This window comes from Dipodomys spectabilis, unplaced genomic scaffold (assembly GCF_019054845.1).
Source record: "Dipodomys spectabilis isolate Male_0828 unplaced genomic scaffold, ASM1905484v1 ptg000471l, whole genome shotgun sequence".
NCBI lineage: Eukaryota > Metazoa > Chordata > Mammalia > Rodentia > Heteromyidae > Dipodomys > Dipodomys spectabilis.
Window position 1 is genome coordinate 253138 of NW_024871148.1, and position 26145 is coordinate 279282.

Below are 26145 nucleotides of genomic sequence, written 5' to 3' on the forward strand. Positions count from 1 at the left end.
TCAAGATTGGTGCTTTACCACCTCAGCCACAGCTCAAGGCTTTGTGTTGTGTAGCTGGGGATAAGAATCTCAAGCATGTTCCTTCCTAGACTGACTTGACTCTGCAATTGTCAGTTGTCAGCCTCTTGTGTAAAAAGGATTACACATATAACCATCAACATTTGGGTCATTTTAAAACATTAATATGTGCTTGCTTCCACCTTTTTTCTTTTTTTTTTTTCTTTTTTACTTTTCCTTGGAGTGGAAATTGAAGCTCAGATGTTGTCTCAGGGCATACATGGGACCAACCAGAACATTTGGTTTTTGTGGGGAGGTTAATTGGAGAGAAAATAATCATGTATAGCTAAGCCAGATTCAGGAGGTTGAAAATTGAGGAGAGTCCATGACACTCTTTTCTCCAATGAACCACTAAAATCTGAGAGTTGTAGATTATTGAGCAAAATAGTGCAAGTTCAAGCACCAGGACTGCCAAACACACACACACACACACACACACACACACACACACACACACCACACACACACACACACACACACACACACACACACACACACACACACACACACACACACACACACACACACACATCTTATGAACACCTATACTTGAGCTGAGCTTTAAACAGTATCCTCAAATTTTAGCCTAAGTAGCTAGAATTACAAATATGAGTCCCCAATGAAACTTCTGTTACTTGGTCTTTCTTGTCTTCTTCCACCCTTCTTTTCATTTATTTCATTCTTTTTGTTTGTGTTGGGCCTGGAGCTCGAACTCATGCAAGTATTGGCCTGACTCAGGAAGCTGAAATTTGGCCATCATGGTTTGAAAGCAGCCTGGACAGGAAAATCCATGAAATTCTTATCTCCAATCAATCAACAAAAACCTATCCCCAGTGTGGCCACCACACACAAAACAGTCTCCTGGAATTTCTTGATTGGGTGTGCCTTTACATAAGATCTTATATTTCAGCCTCCTGCATTTCTAGAATTACAGACATGAATCAAGAGTCCTGGGTTCTCTACTTCCAACCATTTAATTTTCTTATTGTGATGCTGAGGCTGGATCTCTGAGCCAGGGCATTGTTTCAATTGGCTTTTCATTCAAGGCTGTTGCTTTACAACTACAACCACAGTTTTATTTCTGGTGTTTTTTGCTGGTTAGTTGCAGACTTATGCACTTCCCTGTCCAGGCTGGCTATGAACAACAACCTTCAGATTTCAGCCTTCTGACTCACTAGGATTACATATATTGACCAAAATTTCATGCATTGCTCATTTTGAAACTTTAACTGGATTTTCTCACAACATTTTTATTCTTTTTCATAATCCTGAGGCTTGAATTCAGGGCTTGAGCACTGTCCCTGAACTTCTGTTACTCAAGGTGAGAACTCTACTACTTGGGCCACAGTGCCACTTTCAGTCTTTTTTATTTATGAGATACTGAGGAAACAAACCCAGGGATTCAATCATGGTAGGCAAGCACTCTGTTACTAAGCCACATTCCCCGCCATTCTTATACCTATTTATTTGTATTTTTATTTCCTTGTGTATGCTGGTCCTGGGTCTAAAAATCAAGTGCAGGCCCAGAAGTTTTTATTCAAGATTAGAACACTAGGACACGAACCACCACATAACTTGTGGCTATTACTTTTTGTTTTCTTTTAAGTAGCTACTTACATTTGAGGGCTGGCTTTCAAATGTGATCCTCAGATTTTAATCTCCCAAGTGGCTACCATTAGAGGTGTGTGCCACCTATGCTTAGCTCATTTTAATCTCTGAAATTGTCTTTTTCTTATCCTACCTTCTCTACATTTATTTATTTTATACTTTGTGTGTGTGTGTGTCGGTGTATATCAAGGTCTGGATGCTGTCCCAAAAAATATTTTCTCATTTCTGCCATTGGATCCACAGTTCAATCACCAGGTTTTATTTTTCTTCCTTTTGGTGGTTAATTGGACATAAGAGTCTCATGTAAAGCCCAGCAAGACATAGGAGGCTGAAATCTGAGGATTGTAGTTGAAGCCATCCTTGGCAGGAAAGTCCATGAGACTATTTTCATCAACTAAATACCAAGACGTTGGGAGTGGTAGTGCTCCTACATGAATTCAAGCACAAGGTTGGCACACACAGATAAAAAGCCCCATAGACTTTCCTGTTTAGACTGGCTTTTAACTGGTATCTTCAGACTTCAGCCTCCTGAATAGCTAAAATTATAAGCAAGAATCACCAGTCTCAGGCTTAAATCTCAAATGGTAATTTCTTCTCTTCTTTCAGTTTTGTTTTTGGTCGACTTAGGGCTGAATTGGGAATTGTTTCCCAGGTTTTTCATGGAATTTCAGTACTTTACAACTAATATCACACCTTCATTTCCAGCTTTTACTGGGTACTTAGAGATAAAAATTTCAGTCACTGCCCTGCCCAGGCTGGCTTTGAGCTATGATCCTCAATTTCAACATTCTTAGTAGCTAGAAATACACACATAAACCAAAAACCCATGGCTAATTTTGAAATTATAATTTCCGCTTTTTCCCATATTTTATAATTTGTGGTCTTTTTTCTTTCTTTTTGTAAGTGTCTTTTTGAAAGTGAATAACTAGGAATAATCATGCACCAAAACCCATGATCATTTTGAAACTTTATGTTTCTCTTTACCCATCATTTTTAGTTTCTGCTTTTTTGTTTCTGTTTTTGTTTTTGTTTTGAAATGTGTGTCTAGGATTTCAACTTAGGGCTTAGGTGCTGTTCCAAGCTTTCTGTTTAAGACTACCACTCAACTGAATGAACCAAAGCACAGCTTGTAACTTATTTTTGGTGCAAATTAGATACATGAGTCTCATGGACTTTCCTGCCAGGGCTGGTCATGAACCGTGATCCTTAGATTTCATCCTCCTGACTACCTCATATAACATGTGTGAACAACAAATGTTTGACTCATTTCAACTACTCTCACTGACTCTTCCTTCTGTACTTCTGTTCTCCTTTTATTTCTTCTGTGTTTGTCCTGTGGCTTGAACTCAGGGTCTGGGTGCTGTCCCAGAACCATTTTCCCAGTTTTGCCAGGAGAACTACAGCTCAATTCCTGTTTTTTTTTTCTGTTTTAATGGTTAATTAGAAATGATTATCATGTAGAGCCAGACCTGATTCATGAGGATGCAATCTGAGGATCAAATTTTGTACCAGCATGGGTAGGAAAGTCCATGATATCTCCAATTATAACCACTAAAAAGCTGAGATTAGTAGAGCCTTAAGCAAAACAGTACAAGTTCAAGCAACAGGTCTCACACACAGACATACACACACATACATACACACACACACACACACACACACACACACACATGTCTTATGAACTTTCCTACTTGGTCTGGCCTTTAAATATTATCCTCAGATTTTAGCTTCCTTTGTAACTAGAATTAGAGTTATTATGAGCCATCAATGATTGGCTGATTGGCTCATTGAAGCCTCGGTTATTGGTTCTTTTCTTCTTCTACCCTTCTTTACATTTATTAATTTCATTGTTTTGGGTGTGCTGCTCCTGGAGCAGGAACTCATGCAATTCCTGGACTGTTTCAGGAGGCTGTGGTCTGACCTTCATGGTTCAAAGCCATGTTGAGCAGGAAAGTCTAAAATCCTTACCTCCAATTAACTTCCAAAAACCTCGGAGTAGTACAGTACTAGCCTCAGGATGGCCCACAAACAACTGTCTTCTGGACTATCCTGCTTGGATTGGCCTTTATACTGGATTCCCATATTTCTGCCTCCTGAGGTTTTAGAATTACAGGCATGAGTCACCAGCACCAGGTTCTCTTCTTATGACTATTTTTGTGATCTTGAGGCTGGATCTCTGCGCCAGGGCACTGTTTCATAGCTTTCTCACTCAAGACTGGTGCTTTACAACTCCAATCACAGCTTCACTTCTGTTTTCTTTTTTGTTTGTTTTGCTGGTGATTTGATGATGAGACGCAATAACCCTTAGATTTTATCTATCTTTGTATCTAGGATTACACACATGAAACAAAAACTCATTCTCATTTTGAAAATTTAGTTGGATTTTCCAACACATATTTTAATTTCTATCTTTTTTATTTCCACATGTATGCTGGGCTTGGGGCTATAAATCAGAGCCTATGTATTGTCCCAGTAATTTTTTTCTCATCTATTTTTTCATTTATTTATTTTTCTTTTTATTGTGGAAATGCCATACAGAGGGTTTACAATTACATGAGCAAGGTAATGAGTACATTTCTTATCAAGCATTGTTGCCTCCCCCTTTGTTTCCCCCTTCCCATCCCTAGCCATCTTCCTACCACACCCCCATCGCCCTGACAACCACCCTCCTGAGCCAATGTTGTAAATTTGTTTTTAAACATAACATCTTGTACATCTCATTGTTGCAATGGGTCCACCTATTTTTTTTGCCCATGATGGGGCCTGAACTCTGGTCCTGGGCACTGTCCTTCAGCTCTTCAACTTGAGGCTAGAGCCCTACCATTTGTGCTACAGTGCCACTTCTGGATTTTTCTGCTTATGTGTTGCTGAGGAATTGAACCCAGGGCATCATGCATGCAAGGCAAGCACTCGACCACTGAGTCAGCTTCCCAGTTCAGTCCCACTATATTTTTAATGCTAGACCTCTAATATGTGAGCCACAGCTCAATTCGGGGCTTTGTTTTTAAACCATATTTGCCTAATTGGAGTTGAGTCCATGGACTCCCCTGCCTTGGCTGGCCTTGAACACTGATCCTCAGATGTGAGACCCTTGAGTAACTACAAGAACAAGTGTAACCTATTTCAGTTTTGCTCATTTTAACCTCTGAAATTGGTTCTCTCTTTTCTTCTTCCACCTTTCTTTTCATTTATTTATTTTATTCTTGTGTATACTGTTCCTGGAGATTGATCTAAAGGTGTTGGTAATGTCCCCAAAATCATTGACTCATTTCTGCCATTGGAGCCACACGTCAAGCTCCAGCTGTTTTCTTTCTTCTTTTGGGGGGATCATTGGACATAGCAGTCTAATGGAAATTACAGAATGATTTAAGGAGCTGAAATCTGAGGATCAAAGTTTGAAGCCAGGCTGCATAGGAAATTCCATGATACTCTTTATCTCCAATTAGCTGGTAGTGATTCCACTAATGAGACTGATAAAACTCCAGCCTAGAGTAAAGTAGAACAAGTTCAACCCCCATGACTAGCACACACAGAAAAATGGCCAATGGAATTTCCTGTTTGGGCTTACCTTTAATTGTTATTTTCTGACTTTATCCTCCTATGTAGTTAATACAACATGTGTAAGCCACCAATGATTGATTAATTTATTTTTTTAATTTTAATTTTAATTTTTGTGAACATACTGTACAGAGTGGTTACAATTACATTGGCAAGATGTCAAGCATTGCAGCCTCCTCCTTTGTTTACCCTTCACATACATTCCTGGCCTCCCCCAGCCACCGCAACCAATCCCCCCTACTCCCTGTACTGAAGTTGTAAAGTTCGTTTTCGACATGACAACTTGTACTTCTCATAGTTGCAACGGGTCCTTAAACGACTTGTTTTTCCCCATCTCCTCCACAAATTATACCGACATCAAATATAGTGAAGGAAGGGGTTATACTGTGGGGGAGGGACATACAAAGCAACGAAGAAATAATCTTATAAATGCGTTAGAAACAAATGCATGAAAGAAAAAACATTAAAATACATATCTAAGGGTTCATTTTCATAACATCACATTATCTGACCTTTTCTGCTTGACTCATACATATACTAGATATTGCAAATAAGGGAAATCATGGGACCTATGTTGCTTTGGGCTTGGGTTACTTCACTTAATAAAATTTTTTCCAAGCCTTTCCATTTCCTAACAACTGGAGCAATGTCATTCTTTCTGATGGAGGCATAGAATTCCATTGTGTATATATACCACATTTTCTTGATCCATTCATCCACTGAGGGGCATCTGGGTTGGTTCCATATCTTAGCTATGATAAATAACGCTGGAATAAACATAGTTGTGCTGGTAGCTTTAGTGTGGTCTTGTTTGTAAACATTTGGGTAAATGCCCAAAAGTGGGATTGCTAGGTCATAGGGGAGCTCTATGTGAAGTCTTTTGAGGAACATCCATACTGCTATCCAAAGTGATTGAACAAGTTTACACTCCCACCAACAATGAAGTAAGTTTCCCTTCTGTCCACATCCCCTCCAGCATCTGTTGTAGTTAGAGTTCTTGATTATAGCCATTCTAACTGGGGTGAGGTGGTTTCTCAATGTTGTTTTGATTTGCATTTCTTTTATGGTTAGGGAGGTTGAGCATTTCTTCATGTGTCTATTGGCAATCCTTCTTTCTTCTTCAGAGAAGTTTCTCTTTAAATCTTTAGCCCACTTATTTATTGGGCAGTTGTTTCTTTGAGGATTTGTTGTTGGGGGATTTAATTTTTTGAGTTCCAAGTATATTTTAGATATGAGACCCTTGTCCGTTCTATGGCTAGTGAAGAACTTCTCCCAATCCGTAAGCTTTCTATAATTCTTGCTAGCTATGTCCTTTGCCATGCAGAAGCTCTGCAACTCCTTGCAATCCCATTTGTCCAACCTTTCTTTGATTTGTTGTGTTTCCAGCTCTCTATTCAGAAAATTTCGGCCTGAGCCAAGGAGATCTAGGGTTTCATCTATTCCATCCTGTAATGTTTTCAGAGTGTCTCTTTGACTCTGAGGTCTTTGATCCATTTGGAGTTGATTCTGGTGCAGGGTGATATATAAGGATCTAGCTTTAGTTTTCTACAAGCAGTTAACCTATTTTGCCAGCATCAATTACTGAAGATGCTGTCTTTCTTCCATTCTATTATTTTAGCTCCCTTATCGAAGATTAGTTGGCTATAGGTCTGTAGGTTCATTTCTGGGTTTTCAAATCTATTCCATTGGTCCTGAGGTCTGTTCTTTTGCCAGTACCAAGCTGTTTTGAATACTATGTCTTTATAGTAGAGTTTGAAATTTGGTATTGATATTCCTCCAGCAGTGTTCTTTCAGTTGAGGAGCATTTTTTATATTGGGGGTCTTTTATTGTCCCATATGAATTTTTGGATTTCCTCATATATTTCCTTGAAGAATGACGTTGGAATTTTGATAGGTATCGCATTGAATTTGTAGATAGCCCTGGGAAGTATTGCCATTTTCAGGATTTTAATCTTTCCAGTCCAGGATCATGGGAGGTTTTGCCATTTTCTAAGTTATGTTTTGATTTCCTTTTTCAAGATTTTAAAGTTTTCATCATAGAGTTCCTTCACTTCTTTGGTTAAGTTAATTCCTAGGTATTTTATTTTTTGTGGGGCTATTACAAATGGAGTTGCTTTCCTAATTTCAGCCACACTTTTCTCATTATTGGCGTACAGAAAAGCCATTGATTTTTGAGGGTTAATTTTATACCCTGCTACTTTGCAAAATTTTGTGATTGATTAATTTAAAAGTCTGTCACTGACTATTTCTTCTCTTCTTCTACACTTCTTTATTTCTTTTGTGCTGTTCCTGAAGCTTGAAGTCGGGGCCTTCGTGTTTGTCTTTTTATATCTTTTATATAACTTGTTTCAGTTTTGTTGTTCTAATGTTTTTTTTGTTTATGTTGCTTTATATATCTTATTTTTATATTTCACAAAAGTAACTTTTAGCTTGGTACTGGTGGCTCATGCCTGTAATCCTCCTCAGGAGGCTGACATCGAGGATCACAGTTTGAAGCCAGCACAGGCAGAAAAATGTGGGAAATACTTATTACCACTACACTACCAAATATACAAGAAGTGGAGCTATGACTCAAGTAGTAAATTGTTGGCCTTGAGCAAGAGAACTCAGAGCTCTGAGTGCAAGTTCAAACCCCTGGACTGGCACAAAAATAAAACTTTCATTACCTTATATTATATTAGGATTACTGGTGTCAGAATCCAGTCCTAGTTTTAAGGACCAACTTTTGTAGCAGATGCAACTTTTGATTTTTTCCCTAGGAAATTTTATGCTTGTTTTATTCCTTGCCTTGTATTTACATTCCACTAATGGCATTCTTATTTTTTTGTTTGGAGGGACATTTCCATAATTCAGTGACATAAAAAACATGTCTTGAATTTTTCTTTATTTTAAATAGGAGGCTGAGTCTGAATCCAGCAGAGAGCGAATGATGGTTTGATTGCAGAGCTGTTAAATCTACCCCTGGATGTGGAAGGCTACGATTTGCAGTGCTTTGGTAGATGAGTCTTCATGCAGCTTCACAATAAACTTCTATGATGTCACAGTCAATTTTGCCATTACAACAGATAGGTGTCAGCCACTGATCTCACCCTTACATGGACTTTAGATACACAAAGAAGAAAAAAATAATTAGAAGAATTAACTATTAACCACAAGATCACAGCTTGATGAGCTTTCCTGACTGAATTCTGATATTACATGAGCAGGGCAGTTTCATCTACACAAGGCTACTAAGCACTAAGGACCAAGCAATGTTGTAGGCAACTGGAGAAACAGATGTGAATACAGCTGCAAGTGGCCTGCTCCATGAACCTTTCATGCTGAAGGAGAAAACCAGAAATTACAATGATAATGTCAATATTTCAGGAGGATGGTAATGTGGGGAGACAGCTTCACATTGAGGATGGGAGGAAGGCACATATGATCTAACAGCAGGGGACATCATCCATGCAATTATTGCTTTTCCATGCTGGCTCCAATCTCAATCCCAGATCTCATCCTTCTGAGTAACAAATTATAGGTATGAGGCACCTGCAGTGAGCTCTTTGATATAAATACCTATAACCAATTTTTGCTAAGTTTATTGGAAGTTTCTTGAGAGGAAGGTTCAAAATTAAATATATTATTTGTCTTAAACATTCTTTTCATTATCTTCGAATTATTTGAATATGAGCTGTCTTCCTCACTTTTGGGAAAATTTTTTTCATTGTTCAAATCCTGGGGAGGGAAGGAAAACCACAGTTACTTTGCCAAACTTGGGAAAAAAATAGTCATTTCAACTTACCAGTTTTGCCAAATAGTATGTCATGTCCTTGATGGATTTTTCATCTTCAACAATGTTAGATGAATGAAATTATAAATGGGAGAAAATCAACCACATAGTAACAATTTTATCACAATTTCAGATATAAGCTGTCCACTTTCTACTGGATAAATCATTTGCCACAAGCATTAAAAAATCTTGAATAAAAACTTGGAGATTCTTCCTCTTCCTATAAAGTTGGATTTTTGTTTTGTATTGTTTTGTTTTTGGTTGGTCATGGGGCTTGATCTTGTGGCCTGGGGGAAGTCCCTCAGCTATTCAGCTCAAGGAAAGCACTCTACCACTTGAGCCACAGCACTACTTCTATTTTTCTGGTGGTTATTTAGAGATAAGCCTCACAGAGTTTGCTGCTCAGGCTGACTTTGAACTGCAATCCTCAGATGTCAGCCTCCTGAGTAGCTAGAAATACAGACATGAGCCACCACCACCTGGCCAAAGCTGTATTTTATCAGTTTTGTTGGCTTGAATGATTACCAAGGAAAAAATAGAAACTAAAATTGTTAGCTTATGCTAAAATTTGCAATAGTTTTACCATGAATAATAATGAAATATTTAGAATTACATATTTTGAGAGTATATAACTGATTATTTTAAAATAATAAAATATATCTCTTTTTTTATAGACCTTGAAGTCTGAGTTCAGAACTTGTAGTTGTTGGCAGGCACTCTCCTGTGCAAGCCACATCCTTCTGATCATTTTTAATCCATCATCTATTAAATAATTTGAAGCTCACAAGTCATCTTTGCTAAGATTAAGTAAAATAAGCCTAAACTCCTGCCTTTTGAGTAACAGAAGAAATCCTAAAATCTAGATGTATAGACTCAAAAAAATGAAACAACCTAAGAACAATCTTATCAATAAATAGGCAAGTGAATTGATTAGATCATTCCCCAAAACAGATATAGGTGTCTAAGGAATACATGAAAATATTCAACATCTTTAATAATCAAGGAAATGCAAAGCAGAATGCCTATTAATCCTACATATACACCTGAAGAAACGTAAGTCAGCCTTATAGTAGAGCTATATGCACACACATATTTTATAGCAGGATTCAAATAATCACATTCCAGAATCGGCCTCCACAGGCAGAAAAGTGTGTAAAACTGTTATCTCCAAATAAGAATTAAAAAGATCTGGGCGTAGAGCTGTGGACCATGTGGCAGAGTACCAGCCTTAATGGAAAAAAATCCAATCAAGAGATTAAGGACCCAGGTTCTAGCCTTAGGACTGGCAAACACAAACACACACACACACACACACACACACACACACACATACACACAATGCTGCCTATATTTTTAGCTAAGTTTCTTAATACCCTAAAATTCATGTACCTATGACAGAGCTTAATATAATGGGAAAGTGATATTTATAATGAAAAACTCTTACTGAAGAACCCAGGTTTTTTTCTTGATTTGTTTCGTTTTTGTGCTCATTGGACTTGAACTCATGGCCTAAGTGCTGTCCCTGAGCGTTTTTGTTCAAGGTTGGTGCTCTACCACTTAGTTACAGTCCCACTTTTCGGGTTTGTGGTAGTTCGTTGGAGATAAAGAGTCTCAAGGACTCTGTCCTCCACACACTGATTTCAAACTGCAATTCTCAGATTTCACATTCCTGAATCTGTAGAATTAGAGGCCTGATCCACCAATGCCAGGCTAGAACCTGAGTATTTTCACCACTGCTCATTTGAAGAGTTCAAATCTTTTTACTCCAGAACACTTACTAAGCACAATTCTCTCTGGATGGCAATCAAGCAGAGGCGCCCATAGTTCACACCTGTAAATCCTAGCTACTGAAAAGTCTGAGATCCCAGGATAATGTTCAAAGCTAGTCCAGACAGGAAAATCTGGGAGAATTTTAGTCCCAATTAACCACAAAAATGCAATATGTTGAGCTGTGGCTCAAGCAGTAGAGCTCTACCTTAATCAAATATCTCAGATTCACTTCAGACCCTGAGTTCAAGGCCCAAGACCAGTGCACATGCGCACACACATGCACAATTTTATAACATAGTTCTTAAACCTAGCATGGTGCCATCTTAATCCCTTAATGTCATGCTTTGCTATGAGAATTGGAAAAGTCTAACCTCTGGCATGGGCTGCAGTCCATGATGGTAAACAGCATCTGGAGAGAGTAATTACTTCAGAGCTAATCAGACTGACCCAGACTGGAAGTACGAGTTAGGTGGTGCAGACACATGGCCCCTACTCCCCTATTCACCTAGACCAAAAGCAGGAGTATGGTAACACAGGCACACAACCCCCACTCACTCAGACCTGAAGCAGGAGTGAGGAAACATAGGTACATGGCCCCCACTCACCCAGAAATGAAGCGGGAGTGAGGTGAAAAGGGCATTAGCCCAGACTCATCCAGCCAGGAAGCAGCAGTGAGGTGGTGCAAGCACATGGCTCCTATCCACCCAGACCAGAATCAGCAGTGTGGTGACACAGGCACCATGATCCCTACTCCCCTACTCATGCACACCAGAAGCAGGAGTGTGGTGACACAAGCACACTACCCCCCACTCACCTAGACTGGAAGTAGGAGTGAGGTGACACGGGCACGGGCCCCCAAGCAGCCAGACCAGAAGTGAGAGTGAGTTGGTACAGGCACACGGCACCTACCCACCCAGACCAGAATCAGGAGTGAAGTGACACAGGCATGCAGCCCCAACTTATCCAGCCAGGAAACAGAAGTGAGGTGATGGTCTCATGACATACCATAAGAGCCTAGCATTCTATGGTGGCCCCCTTCTCTCTCGGCCTTTGTGAAGGGTGGCTGGGTTTCATGATGCACTCCAGAGGTCAAGGGGCTGGAGCTAAGGATGCTGCTGCCATCCCCAAACTGGTACTGCACCTGCTGTAGCTATGGTAGCAAACTTAATTAGTTCTAATTCACAGAACATATACTATGAACTATGAGTTTCTTCAGGTACTGTGTGCCACTTGCTAGTCACTTAATATTATAGTTGCCAATGTCTAAGTGCTCACTGACCTGTAAATATGCTGGAATGGAAATCCTACTATCACTGCTGTCTTCTCATTTCTAGGAATGATGATTTTGAAATGGCTCTTCTGGAGAGAAGAAGAGGGGACATAGACCCAACTATTCAATAGTGCCTTTGGGTGACACTTTATTGGCCCAAGAATGAGTCGACACAACTGGTATCCAGGTGTTTTGGGTTAGTCTTTTGGGTCATGCTTTCTGTTTGGCCTTGGAGAGTCTTAAGCTTCTCATTGTAGACACGGAAGATGGGAAAGTAACTGCCAAGGCTTATATATTCAGGAGCCATTTACTTTCTGCCCTTCTGAGATGGCATCTTACTACATAGCCAAAATGGTCTTGAACTTACCAGGCTTCTGCTTAAGCCTCCCAAGTGATGGAATTACAGGCTTACCATACCACACCCAACTTTGTGTCATGGGCCATTTGAAATAGAAAATTCATGACATTTGTGCTGTATCTACTAACAAACCTGTGCAAAGATCAAATAACTTACAACCCAGTTGTTAAGAATATAGACTCAGATTCAACTGAATTTCAAATTCAATTTTGGTTATTTACCTGCTTTTGGTTAAAGAGGAAGACACTTTATCACTGAGCTTTATTCACTTGTACAAAAATGTGGATGGAGCCATGGACAGATGGCTCATGCCTATAATCTTACTCAGGAAGTTGAGATGGAAAGATTATGTTTTAAACCCAGCCCGGGCAGAAAAGTCCCTATGAGATACTTAGGTCCAGTGAATCACTCAAAAACCGGAAGTGGGGGGCTAAGAAGTTGGCTCAGTGGTAGAGTGCTTGCTTTGCAAGCATGAGGCCCTGAGTTCAATTCCTCAGCACCACATAAGCAGAAAAAGCTGGAAGTGGTGCTAAGGCTCAATTGGTAGAGTGCTAGCTATAAGCTGAAGAGCTGAGAGACAGCGCCCAGACCCAGATATCAGGCCCCATGAACAATAACAACAAAAAATCAACACAGAAGTGGGGTTGTGGCTCAAGTGGTAGAGTGCTAGAAAATGGATCAGGGACTGTACCCAGACCCTGAGTTCAAGTACCACAATGAACAAAAAAAATATGTGATTGGATAGTGGTATTTTCCATCTCCTAGGTTTATGATTATTCAATAATCAGAATTTATTGAGCATTTCCTATGGAAAAGAGGTATTTTTCCTCACCAGCAAGTGATTTATGATGCTGCAGAGCATGCAATGGAAACCCTCTACTTCAGTGGAGAATTGAATGTGAATTTTGTGGGGTCCTATTAGAATAGCAGGTCAGGAGCAAAACTGATAAGGATTCAAGCTCTCTGTTAAACCATACTGTAGCCATTTTGATTTTTGTTAAAGGAATAATTGATTTAGACATTGGTGGCTCATGCCTATAATCCTCACAGCTTAGGAGTCTGAGATCTGAGAAGCATGATTTCAGGCCAGCCCAAGCAGGAAAGTCCATGAGACTTGTCTCCAATTAATCAGTGATAAACCCAGAAAAAGAGGTATGGCTTAATAGAGTATTATTCCTAAGGAAAAAGCTCTATTTAAGCTGCCCTAACCCTTCAAGTCCTATGTTGGGACATTACCACCTACAATGCTGCTGGGCCATGCCTTCTCTTTTATGTGTACCTACAGCCAATAGACTGTTTAGCCCTCGACTTTGGTGGTGGCGTGATTCGTGTATGGAATATACTGCCCAGAAAAAAACAACTATGATATAAGCAATGTTTGACAAGGTGTTAAATCCAAAGTTGTAATGGTAAGGATGTTTTCTGTTTAACTTTATTCTTTAGTTAATTGCTTTTAAAAGTTTGGGCTGGGAAGGTAGCTCAGTGGTAGAGTGCTTGCCTTGCATGCCTGAGGGCCTGGGTTCAATTCCTCAGCACCACATAAGCAAAAAGAAAAAATCCAGAAGTGGTGCTGTGGCTCAAGTGGTAGAGAGCACTAGACTTGAGCTGAAGAGCTGAGGGACAGCACCCAGGCCCAGAGCTCAGGCCCCACAACCGGACCCAAAAAAAGAAAAAATAAAATAAAATAAAAGTTTATCTTCTTATTTGATTTACTCCAGGAAATCAAAAGTTAATATTTGGGACTTTTGGTGAAATTTGAAACTAGGCAAGTAAGAGCACCCATTGTCCCCAAATTCATCATTTGAAATTATTAAAATTTTATTCATATGTTTTAGTCGTCAGAAATTTGAGCCAAGCATGGGAGCTCACATTTGTAATGCTATCTGCTGTGTGTTGACTAATGCAGAGAGGACTATGATTTGATGCTAGCCCAGGCAAAACATTCACAATATTGGATCTCAATCAATATCTGAAACCAATGCATTGTGCTTTTTATTTCATCTACTCAGAAAGGGTAAAAAGAAGGATTGTGGTCCATGATGGCCTGGTCATAAACATAAAATCATACCACAAAAATGTCTCAAGCAGAGCTGGGTGCAGGTGACTCATGCCTGTAGTCTTAGCTACTCAGGAGGCTGAGATCTGTAGATCACAGTTCAAAGCCATCCCAGGCAGGAAAGTCCGTGAGACTCATCTCCAATAAACAATTAGAAAACCAGAAGTGGTGCTGTGGCTCAAGCAGTAAAGCATTAGCCTTGAGCTGAAGAGCTCAGGGACAGCACCCAGGCACAGAGTTTAAGACACATGACCAACAAAAACAAAAATGACTAATGCAAAAAAAGCAGGTGTATGGCTGAACTGGTAGAGCACCTACCTAAAGTACATGAGGCCCTGAGTTTAAGTTCTAGGATAAAACCGAGGGAAGGATGTGAACATATGGAAGGAAGAAAAGAAGGAAGGGAGGAATTATTCTGTATATTGTACTTGTCTAGTTATTTCATTAAGGTAGCTTCTCATTCCTTTTTCTTTTTTTTCTGTCAGTTGTGGGGCTTGAACTCAGGTCCTGGATCTTGCCCCTGAACTTTTGTGCTCAAAGCTAGTGCTCTACCACTTTGAGTTACATGGTCACTTATGGGTTTCAGTGGTTAAATGAAAATAAGAATCTCATAGATTTTCCTGACCAAGCTGGTGTTGAACCTTGATCCTTAGATCTCAGCCTTCTGACTAACTAGACTTACAGGTATGAGCCACTGGCTCTGGGTACTCACTTGTTTTCTTTCTTTCTATTTTTTATCAGTCATGGGACTTGAACTCTCGGTGCTGTCCCTGAGCTCTTCAACTGAAGTGAAGCACTCCACCAGAGTCCACTTCTAGTTTTCTGATTGCTAATTGGAGATAAGAATCTCATTAGCGATGTTCAGAGGCAGATGGCAAAGGAGAAGCTGGAGGCTAAACAAGCTCCAGCATAGAAAGCAGTTTTAGTGTTCCAAAACACTGTTTAGTGAACAGTCCTAGGCTACAGAATCACCCCAAGTGTGCCATCAGGTACAGAGAGTTTGGCCAGAGAGGGAAAATCCACACAAGGAGGCAAAACTGAGCTCTTGCCGGTAGCCAAGGCTGCAACGGATGTGGCGGCAGTGACAGTGGCCGTAGTGGCCATACCTATAACAGAGAGAAACAGCACCAGACACAGAGGGTGAGCAGATTCTACTCATCACCAGCAAGAACTGACAAAGAGCAGATATCTTCATCCTGCAGATCACACACCAGAGACAACTCAGGAAACAACACTCTGGAATGAGTATAAACCTGACATCCTCACTCCTTCTCAGGGAGCAGAGGAGGGAAAGCCATCCCTCCCCAACCACCAGAGATCTCCATCTTCCATACTGACAAAGGCCCCTCTGAGCAACTAGCTACAACTCAGGCCTTGGAAGAAAAGAAAAGAGTCATTTAGCAGGTCACAAGAACCTGACCTAACCTGCCAGGCTCAGCTCCACCCAGGGGAAAATCACCCAGCCCAGACAGAGGAAGATCCGCCTCCCACCTTAGGAGAGACTTTCTTCACTGTGTAAACAGAACCAGAGGCTGCCCCTCCCTACAGCAGCCTAGAAAATCAACTAAAATTCAGTAAACACAAACCCTGAGAATGGATCCAGGCTGGGCTCTTGGAGTGTCTCTGGAGCTAGCCCCTCAGGGAAAAGCTAGTTTGCTGAAAAACCTCAACCCTACCCAGAACCTATCCTCATCACAGCATCTCGAAACTAGAGGAAACAGCCATCTCCCTGTTTTGTGATACTCAAAGCAGATCTCCCTCCCATTGAACTAGCCTGGAAAGAGGATCACAAAATCCTGGGTAAATCACAGCATTTTTCTGCCTGCTCAAACAAACTGACTTAAGAATCCAATCAAGCCACAGGAAAACCAAACACCACAAGCAGACCTGAGACTGCACCAAGAGACTGGTTATGGACACAGTGGAGATAAAGGATCTTCTCATCCCCTCTCCAAAAAATAACTCTTTTTGTACCTTTTTAAAAATTGTTTTCTATTAATCTTTCTTTTCCTCTCATAATTTTTATTTTAGGTGTATGTGTGTGTGTGCTTTTTTTTATATCTTCTGATCTTTTGGTACTTTTTTATTTTCTGTTTTTTACTCTTTCTTTCTTTTTTGAGTGACTTAATTGATATTCTGCTCATCCCCATATATATACCCATCATCAATTATTAGACCTTATACCCCATGGTATATACACTTAATCCAGAAATTTATTACTCAATTCATAAGCTCTTAGGCATAATTCTTTAGTAGCAATATTATATCTTTATACCTATATAATTTCCTGTTTGTCTGTTTGTTTTTTGCTGGGCATGGGGCCTGAACTCTGGGCCTGGGCACTGTCCCTCAGCTCTTCACCTCAAGACTAGTGCTCTACCACTTTGAGCCACAGCGCTACTTCCAGCTTTTTCTGCTTATGTGATGCTGAGGAATCGAACCCAGAGCCTCATGCATGCAAGGCAAGCACTCTACCACTGAGCCACTTTCCCAGCCTTAATTTTTTAATAACTAATTTTAAGCACTTTTATTTTTTAGTTTTTCATGTCTCCTATCCCTCACCTCCTCTGATTCTATCCTTCTCTCAATACCATTTCTTTAAACTTACATAATTTTTAAGTGTTTCACTGTTTAAATTTAAATTTTTATTTCCATTTTTCTTCTTTTCTTTTAAATCATTCTCCTATCATTCTGTCTAATCTATTTCTCTCTCTCTGGGATAAGAACTTGGTTAAATTCACTCTCCTTTTACCTCTCCATAGCCCTCTAATCAGTGGTATTGCTCTGAGGAATTACTGTCAATGTTGCCACAGTGCCTAGTCCAAGGCCTCTCACAAAGGCTCCTAAACCAACCTGGCTGAGCCTCTGTGTGAGTTAACATCATTGAACAACTGCATTCCATGGTTTGTGAGACATTCGCTTCTGTGATCATATGCACATGAGGGCCCAAGAAGAGAGTTCCCTGGAAGGAATGTCCTAAAATGCAAAACATCTACTAGGGCAATGGAAACCCATGGTTGGGCATGCTTAATTTTTTAACCTGTGCACTGAACTAACAGGAACACATTAAGACACACTAAGAAACCCTGATGTAAAGGATCAGAAGGGCTGAGGGGAAGGGAGCCGCATGCTCAGGAATATAAATGGAGCTTACAAACCATTGCAGGCTCTGACTTTCTATGTTGAAGTTAAGATTAACAGGCAGCCCAAGTTTCTAAGAACTCATTGTCTAAGCTATATGCCTCTTTCAGAACTTCTTTCCCTCCTCTTGTGTTTTGAGAACAACAGTTAGTACTGTGTTTCTGTCTCCTAGGGGCAATTTTTCTCTTCACACAATGCTTAAAGTAGATAATAGGAAGCTGAAGTTCCCAATACTGAGCACAAAGTAATCATGGGTGTTTCCTAACAACCTCCACTGAATGGAAAAATTTGAACAATTTTCCCAAGGCAGGTATTGTCCAGTACAGTAGTTACCACCTATAACCCTTGTTATTAGGATGGTTGTGATCTACTAGAACAATGAACTTGAAACTGGGCCAAGACGAGACAACTTATTGTTCCTAGAAACGGGGGAAGACAACTAGGAGAATGTTTCTCTGGCACAGACATGGATATAATTACAACAAAGTTCTAAATTGTGGCTCATCAGCAAAGACTATCAAGTCATATCTCAATAAAGGTAATAACTAAACATAAAAATTAAAAAAACTATTTGGGTTTCAGTACTAACATCTTTTTAAAGGTGTGTGTGTGGTGTCTCAGATTTTTGTATGGGCAGCATTGGTTCTTAAAAATCATCCTATTGGCACTATCTTTAGGTTTCCCATTCAAGTCTGGTGGCATTCTAGCTGTACCACTTGAATCACACAATTTCTTGACTTCTGCTGGTTAACGAGATAAACATGTAAGGTATATGTCAACCTTGGTTGGTTTCAAATTATGATCTTCAGATCTCACTCTCTGGAGTAGGTAAGGCTATAGGAGTGAGCCACTATGCTCAGCCCAGTATTTCCAGTAAGTTACTTAATCTTTCTGAATCTCAGCTTCTTCTTGTGTGGAAAGTGAACAGAATTATTTTGTGGATCTTAGAATCTGGTGGGAGTTATGACTGGGAATAGGAAGTATAAGTGTTCGGGATGTGCAGACAGAGCCTGACAATCTCATAAAACTACTGATATTTATATTGAAATGAATTAAAGGAATTGGAAACGATGGATTTTTCTTTTTTTGTTTATCCATTTCTGGGCAGTGAGGGAGCCACAGAAATTCAAGGAGAACGAGGAAACAAATGCAGCAGTGATACACTGTAGATATTATGTTGACAATCAACTATACCACTTGTGGGCAGGGAAAGGAGGGAAAAACAGAGAGAGAGCAAAGAAGTGATGAGATTATGGAACATGAAATGAACTCATTATCTAAATTACAAAATGGTGACCCGCATGTCCACTACATTAACAATAAAAATTTTTAAAAGTCCAGGTTGATGATTCTCTCCTCCAGTTTTAGTTAGAGGCCCTTGAGATACAGGCCCACCTATAGAGTTTTCAAAGGTCAATTGATATGATAATTAATATAGAGCCAAAATCTCTTAACAAATGTTATAAAAAGTATTTCATTCATAGTACTTCTTTCTGTTTGAATGGAGATTCTATATGTTATTAGCAGAGCTATATTTTTTACTTTTTGTTTTCAATATTTGTCAACTGTTGAAATCCTTCTGGAAGCTTTGGGACAGAGGTCTGCTATATCTTGGCACCCTGCCCCTAACTAAAATAGTAATCAACCTTTGAAATTAATTTACTTGTGTATGAGTTCGTTTTATTTTTTTATTCATTTATATATTTATTTGTTTATTTATTTATTTTTGTCGCTGGTGGTGAACTCTGGGCCTGGTCGCTGCCCTCAGCTCTTCAGCTCAAGACTAGTACTGTACCACTCAAGCCACAGTACCACTTCTGGCTTTTTCTGCTTACCTGGTGAGGAGGAATCAAACCCAGGGCCTCATGCATGCAAGGTAATCTGTCTACCACTGATCTACCTTCTCAGCACCTATGAGGGGTATTTTTGTGCACGGGTCTATCAAGGAAATTTATTCAGCAAATGTATTCATTTGCCACTAGACATTAATTATGAATTATCTGATAGTTAAAGGATAAATTGTTAGCATTTTTACTAGGAATTGTTTGTCTTCCCATGCTAAAAACATGGAGGAGGGTATTTTAAACTAAAACTACAAAAGAAATTTAAGATCTTTGTGCTAACAAATGTGTGCAGTTATTACATTAAACAGAAAATTCAAACTTCATGAATACAGAGCTCAAACTTCTTATACTACTTATTTCAAAATGTAAATTAAAGGGAAAATCAGACAGGGGATAAAATTTATATTGTATGTTAATTTTTAAAGAGGAAAACAAGATCCTAGCTGGCAGATTAAAGGCAAAGCAATATCAGAGCCCTATCTGATCAATAAGAAATAAGAAGCTTATTTGAAAAAAAAAACCTGCAAAGTGCACATCCGGCAAAGGCAAGCAGTCAGAGCCTACCACAAACACAGAAATACCATATATCTCAGAAAAAGGAAACAAGTTCAGACCAGTGCTCATCCTTATCCCTGATTTCAATAATACATATACACCCCCTACACACACACACACACACACACACACACACAATGAATGTATGCAACAGCTCAACCTACTCACATAGACTCAACATGAATCAAAGATCTTCCTGTAATATTTGAAACTTTAAGTTTCAAGTCATGTAAATAATTGATAATAGATGCATAAATAATTATTTTCCGAATAGTGCTCTGCTATGAAAATGAGAATTCATGATGATTATAACTACTTAAAACATCTCTGAATCTCAAAAAAAAACTAAACAATACACAATCGGAATTTTGGGACTGCATTTCTACCAGCTATTCTGCAAAGGCTTAATAAGAAGATACTTATGAGATTTTGTGTACCAAAAATTAAATACTAAATTCAATTAATACCTGAGTAAGTGAAGAAAAGATGATCAGAGAGACCTATGCTGCCTCCCGTTCTCAGCCAGCTGTACACTGTGGCATCTATGCTGCTGCTGGACCTTAGTTGTCTTCTCCAGTGCAGTGGCCACACTGGGGTTGGATTGGGCATGGTAGGGAGATGAGTGTAGGCCACATGGGAGGCCACACTGGGGTTGGGGTTTGGTGCAGTGTGGAGGGGAGAGGAGGCCTTGGCAGAAACTGGTGAAGCGAGGAAAGAGGCAGGAAGCCAGAGGCTCAGAAAGCAGCGTGCCCAAAGGCTGCCTGATTGTGGAGAGTGTCTGTGAGGAGGGGTTGTTGGGGCGGATCCCATGGGGCCTGGTGGCCTGGTGAGAAGAGGAAGGAGTCTCAAGTACTGCAAAGGAGGACAATGAAAATTAAGATCACAGTGGCTGAACAATTTCAACAACAAAGGTGGGGACATGGAGGTAAACTCTGGGGATGGAGAGGACGGCAGCACTGGGCCAGTGGCGTTCAATCCTTTCTGGACACACCTGGAAGTGTGTGAGGACTGGCTCCACCACAGCTTTGGCCTCACTTGACTTGAACGGGCACCCGGAATGGTCACCTCAGCCTCAGCCTGCCCCAGAGAGCCAGACTGGCATAGATGCTGAAGACCAGGCAGTGGCTGGGAGGCTATGCGCAACAGGGTGGAGGAAGCATGGCTGGTGGGTGCAGCTCCAGCCCAGCCAGGTCCAGGGCCACCGGGGAAGTTCAGACTGTAGATCTAGAACAGGCAGTGTGCCCCAGACCAGTGGGACTTCCAGGGACTTGCGTGGTGGCCAACACGTGCATGTTGGGAACTTCATAAGCATGGCCCAGGCATCTCCACGGAAAGGTGCATTCATTCCTGTGCCTCTCCTGTCTTCTGGACTCTCGCTGTCCTCCTGCTTCCTGCTGATGTACCAGGACACAGACCCCTCCAAAGGCCAGCAGAGAGCCGTTGCCAATGTAAATGCAGGAGGGTCGTTTATTATGGCTCGAGCTGGACTCACAAATCTTCCCTGACACAGCAGGTCAGAAATTGTGAGCCCCAATCTCTTGTTCAGCATGGTTTTTTTATTGTGTATGAAGCAGGTGGAAGGATCATTACAACACTGATTTTGTGATAGGTCGGTGGTTCGGAGTAAATCTAGTCTTAAGTTTATTGGTTGGGGAATGATCATTTCCAGTAAGGGCAGGGACTTTCTAACTTAGCAGTTACAGGATAGGTTAAATCATACATAGCAAGCATATTATAAGTTGGGGTAGGTGGGGCCAATCACAGGAATGATGAGGGCGCTATTCCTGGATTATTTCCCGACCTACATTGCTTCCTGATAGAGTTGGGAGATAATCGGTCACGGCAGTCTGAGATTCCTGGACAGATCAGGGCTGTCTGATTTCTTAGTTATTTTTACTGTTACATTTTCTTAGAACATGAACTGACACTCTTTTTCAAGTAGCAGATATTTTCCTTAGAGTTTCTGAAATCACTGCCAACTTATTTGTCCTCTCACTGACACGTCCAACTACAGGAGTCAACTTCTCCACGCTGATGACAGGCCATCTCAGAGGTATTCACAGGGCTGTTTCCTCTCTCCATCTCAGGCCTTTCTACTGAAAGAACATCCTTACTAAAAACTTTTTAGTTGTTTCTAGTGAGGAAGAAAAGTAAGGCCTAGTTGCAGCCATGGAACCAAGAATTGAGGACCATGGCTAGAGCAAAACGCCCTGAGAAAAGATGGATTCATTTTTGTCAAAGACATAAGTCTCTATGGGAACTCTCATTCTAACTGATTTTCTTCCCAGTAATATATTCACAGAATATGTAGACTATGTAATGAATGAACAATGACATATGCATAATATTTGCGAATATGGAGGGAATTAAGAAAAAACTGCAATGGCCAGAAGTAACTGGTTCCTTGAAAGAGAGCTGGTAGGTTCTTTGTTTGGCCTCTAAGCCTTTTAGCACAGTATTTTGTATTGCATTCAAACATATGAAGTTCTTAAAATGTAAAATCAGGACAAATAGTTAAAAATAAGGAAATTTTCCTAATAAAGTATTACAAACTGCATCTTTCAATTCAGAAGTACTTAACTTGAAATTTTTCTCACGTTAAATTGCCTTTTGTTCTACCTAAGAGTTGATATTCGAAAATTCCTAAAGAGAATTTTTTTTTCTTTTCTTCCTTTTTAAGGAACCATAGTGAGGTCCATCTGTTTCTGCTGTGAGCTCTTTCTTCCACTTACTGCCCAGTTGCTGTCAATACTCATCCCCATACGAGACAAGCACCTCACATCCTGCCTTGATGATATGACAGGTTTGGTAGAAGATCTACCTGTCGTACAGAAAGGCCCTCGGATTCTGATTCTCAGCTTACCTGCCACAGTTCATATACCTAAAGTTGAAGCAGGCACAGGAAGGAAACATAAGAGGGTAAGTTTCTGCTCCCTTTGGATCTACTCCTAATACTCATCCACTCTAGAACTCTAAGTGCACTGTTTTCAAAGCCCAGTTCCAGACTTCTCTTAATCCTTATTTGTCAAAAATAGATTGATTTCCAGATTCTCTAAATTGAGTTAAAGTTTATGTCATAGATTTGGTTGGGGACGTGTACTCTGTTTCTAGATTAGCACACATCATTTGACATTTGGCCCAAGTAATTTTCCTTAGATTGGACTCACTCATGCACCTGTCGCCACTATGTTCCCATAGAAATTCAGAGAACCCTTTGTCTTATAAAGACAATAGAGGGAAATTTGTTTATTCATGATGTCGTTTCATGATAAGACAATGGTTCCCCATGGCACAGGGCTGCAGGACATATCACAGACCCACTGCTTTCTGAACCTCACCACTGCTCCAACTCTACTTCTACGTGTTTGAGTGTACCCTAATAGACTAAAGTTCTTTCCTGTAGGTTGTTAGGGCACTATGTAATTTGCAAAAACTAGGAAGAAAAATTATAGTTAAATACTCCTACAATGAAATTGTCATTTCTGTCTCCACATGTGTTTCGCAATTACTCAGGGAATATGATTTATTCAACTACTGAGGGTAATTCTTTGACTCGTATACAGTATGTGCTTTATAGATGCAGGATCTATGAATGAAGTTAGGCCCTTTGCTTTTTCTTCTGATGTCTTAATTTTGTCTCTCATGGAAATCTTTATTTTGATACAGTACACATATATATGCATACATACATGCATACATACATACATACATAGCAGAGCTAATGATTGAACTCAGTAACTAAACTTAACTCTTGCAATACAATACTCTACCACTTGAACCACTAGCCCTTTTTGTGTTGTTTATTTTTGAGGTATTTTTTGTCTGTCCAGGGGCTTAAACTCTGTGCCTGAATGTCCTTCAGCTCTTCAACTCAAGGCAAGCGCTCTACCACTTGAGCCACAGCGCCGCTTTTGATTTTCTGGTGGATTATTGGAGATAAGAGTTTCACAGCCTTTCTTCCATGGGCTGGATTTGAACCATGATACTCATATCTGAGCTTTCTGAGTAGCTACTTCCAGGTTTGAGCCACCAATGCGCAGTTTATTTTTGAGGTATTATTTCCCCTGCTGTCCTGGGTTGCCATCCTGCTTGTGCTGGCCTGGGTTGCCATCCTGCTTGTGCTTGCCTGGGTTGCTGGAGATACTTCACTTTATCCAGCCATTGTACTTCCACTGTAGCTGGGATAACAAATGTGCACCAACGTGCTCAGCCATTGGAAGTAATTGGGGTCTTATAATCTTTTATGCTAGGACTGGCATCAGACTGAGATCTCATCATCTCTATCTGAAAAGTCCAAATTAAAGGTTGAGCTATGGAACCCAGCTATACTATTCATATTTTTATTTCTTTTCCCTCAAATATTCATAATTTTGAAAGCACCAAGTACAGCAAAAGAAAAATGGAGATATGGGAATCCATTGAGAAAGGTGTGATGATCACAGTGCAAGTCTTGTGAGGAGAATATCTTCTTAGGAACCATGAAAATGACTGCTGGACTCACTCCAGATGGCCGGGGATTTATCTTTTGCATCTACACATAGCGGTTTCTCCTTTTTGTGATCTGAGTTTCAGAAAGACAAGCTAAAGGCTTTTGAGTAATAATCAGCAAAATCACATTACTTGAGTCCAGTGATGCTCTTTGAGCCTGCATGGATTCAGCAGTTGTGAACACATAGGATGCCGTCTACACATCTGAGGGGATTTATCATAGTCCTAAATGAGGCTCCTTAAGCATGGATGCACTTTGCCTCTAACACACTCTGTTTATATGCACTATACTTTGATCCTAAATCAGAATGTCCATGTTTATGCAGATTCCACAAACACATACAACTATTTTGTCCATGTCCTAGCAATGTTTCATTGGAGGCACAGCGGGACACATGGAGTTAGAGAAAGTGGGGAAAGGGAGGGCATTTCTTACCATCCAGGAGTACCTATTGTCTGCATCTTCATCTTCTATGATCTAGCCCTCATAGGGGCTAAACTGCAAACCCAATGGCAGATCAGATTCCTCATTCCATACTCTAAGCCCAGCCTCAGGAATACTGTACTGACGAATTCTCAGCCCAGTGGGCAGACTGAGGACTGAATGGTCATAATGCCCCTTGTCCACCACATTGTCTCTTACAAATATAGGTGGCCCATGAACAGTGTAGCTGTTGATGAAGAAGTTCTGACACTGCTCACAATCTCAGACAAGAGCAGCAAAAATTAGTAAAGAAATATGTACATTCAGGGGCTTGGAAGGTGGCTCAGTGGTAGAGCACATGCCTTGCATGCCAGAGGCCCTGCGTTCGATTCCTCAGCACCACATAAGAAAAAAGAAAAAAAGCTGGAAGTGGTGCTGTGGCTCAAGTGGTAGAGCGCTAGCCTTGAGCTGAAGAGCTGAGGGACAGTGCCCAGGCCCAGAGTTCAGGCCCCATGACCAGACCCCCAAAAAATAAAGAAATATGTACATTCTCAGATTTAACAATCATGAGAAAGAGCACAGAATGCATATCATTGTCACTTAGTTCTTCATGTGAAGTTACTAGAGTAAACTAGTAATTGGGGGCCGAATGACCTGATGAATTATTATAAAAGCACATTTGCCTTCTGTTTGACCAAGCACAGAGGGTTACTTACACAGGTAATCATCATCCTGGGGTTTACGGATATCTCCATAAGCATAACTCTTTCTTTCCTGTAGGCTGTATATGCTCATTTTTACCTCCTTTTTCCTACATCCATGTTAAAAATCAATGGTTAGTTAAGTTGGGGATCAACAATGTTTGTCCCTATTTCTTCAGAAAAGTAAAATCTCTTACTACCAAATTATCATCTATTCTTCTCACATACTCTGGTCCCCCATTAACCTTTGACTCAGAGATACAAAGACTTCACTTTAACATTAACTACAGGTTTCTAATTCAATTTTAAGTTTTGACCATTCCCATTTTCAGGTTTAATTTCTACTTCATTAAATTTCTTATAAAGTGGTCATTGATGAATTTATTCATTCAGAATATTTGTTGAGGTTATGTTAAGTATTGAGCAAAGACCTGGACATACAGGATTGAAAATGTGTGGTCACAGATTTATTAGACACTTTGCGTGTATCTATTATTTTACCTTTTACTTATCGTTTTCAGACAACATGCAGGCTGTACATAT

General features: G+C 40.2%; 1 pseudogene; it reads right to left on the reverse strand.

Annotated features, from left to right (window-relative positions):
* Window positions 1-11266: 11266 nt before the first annotated feature.
* Window positions 11267-26130, reverse strand: LOC122098288 (annotated as a pseudogene).
* Between the last annotated feature and the right edge of the window lie 15 nt (window positions 26131-26145).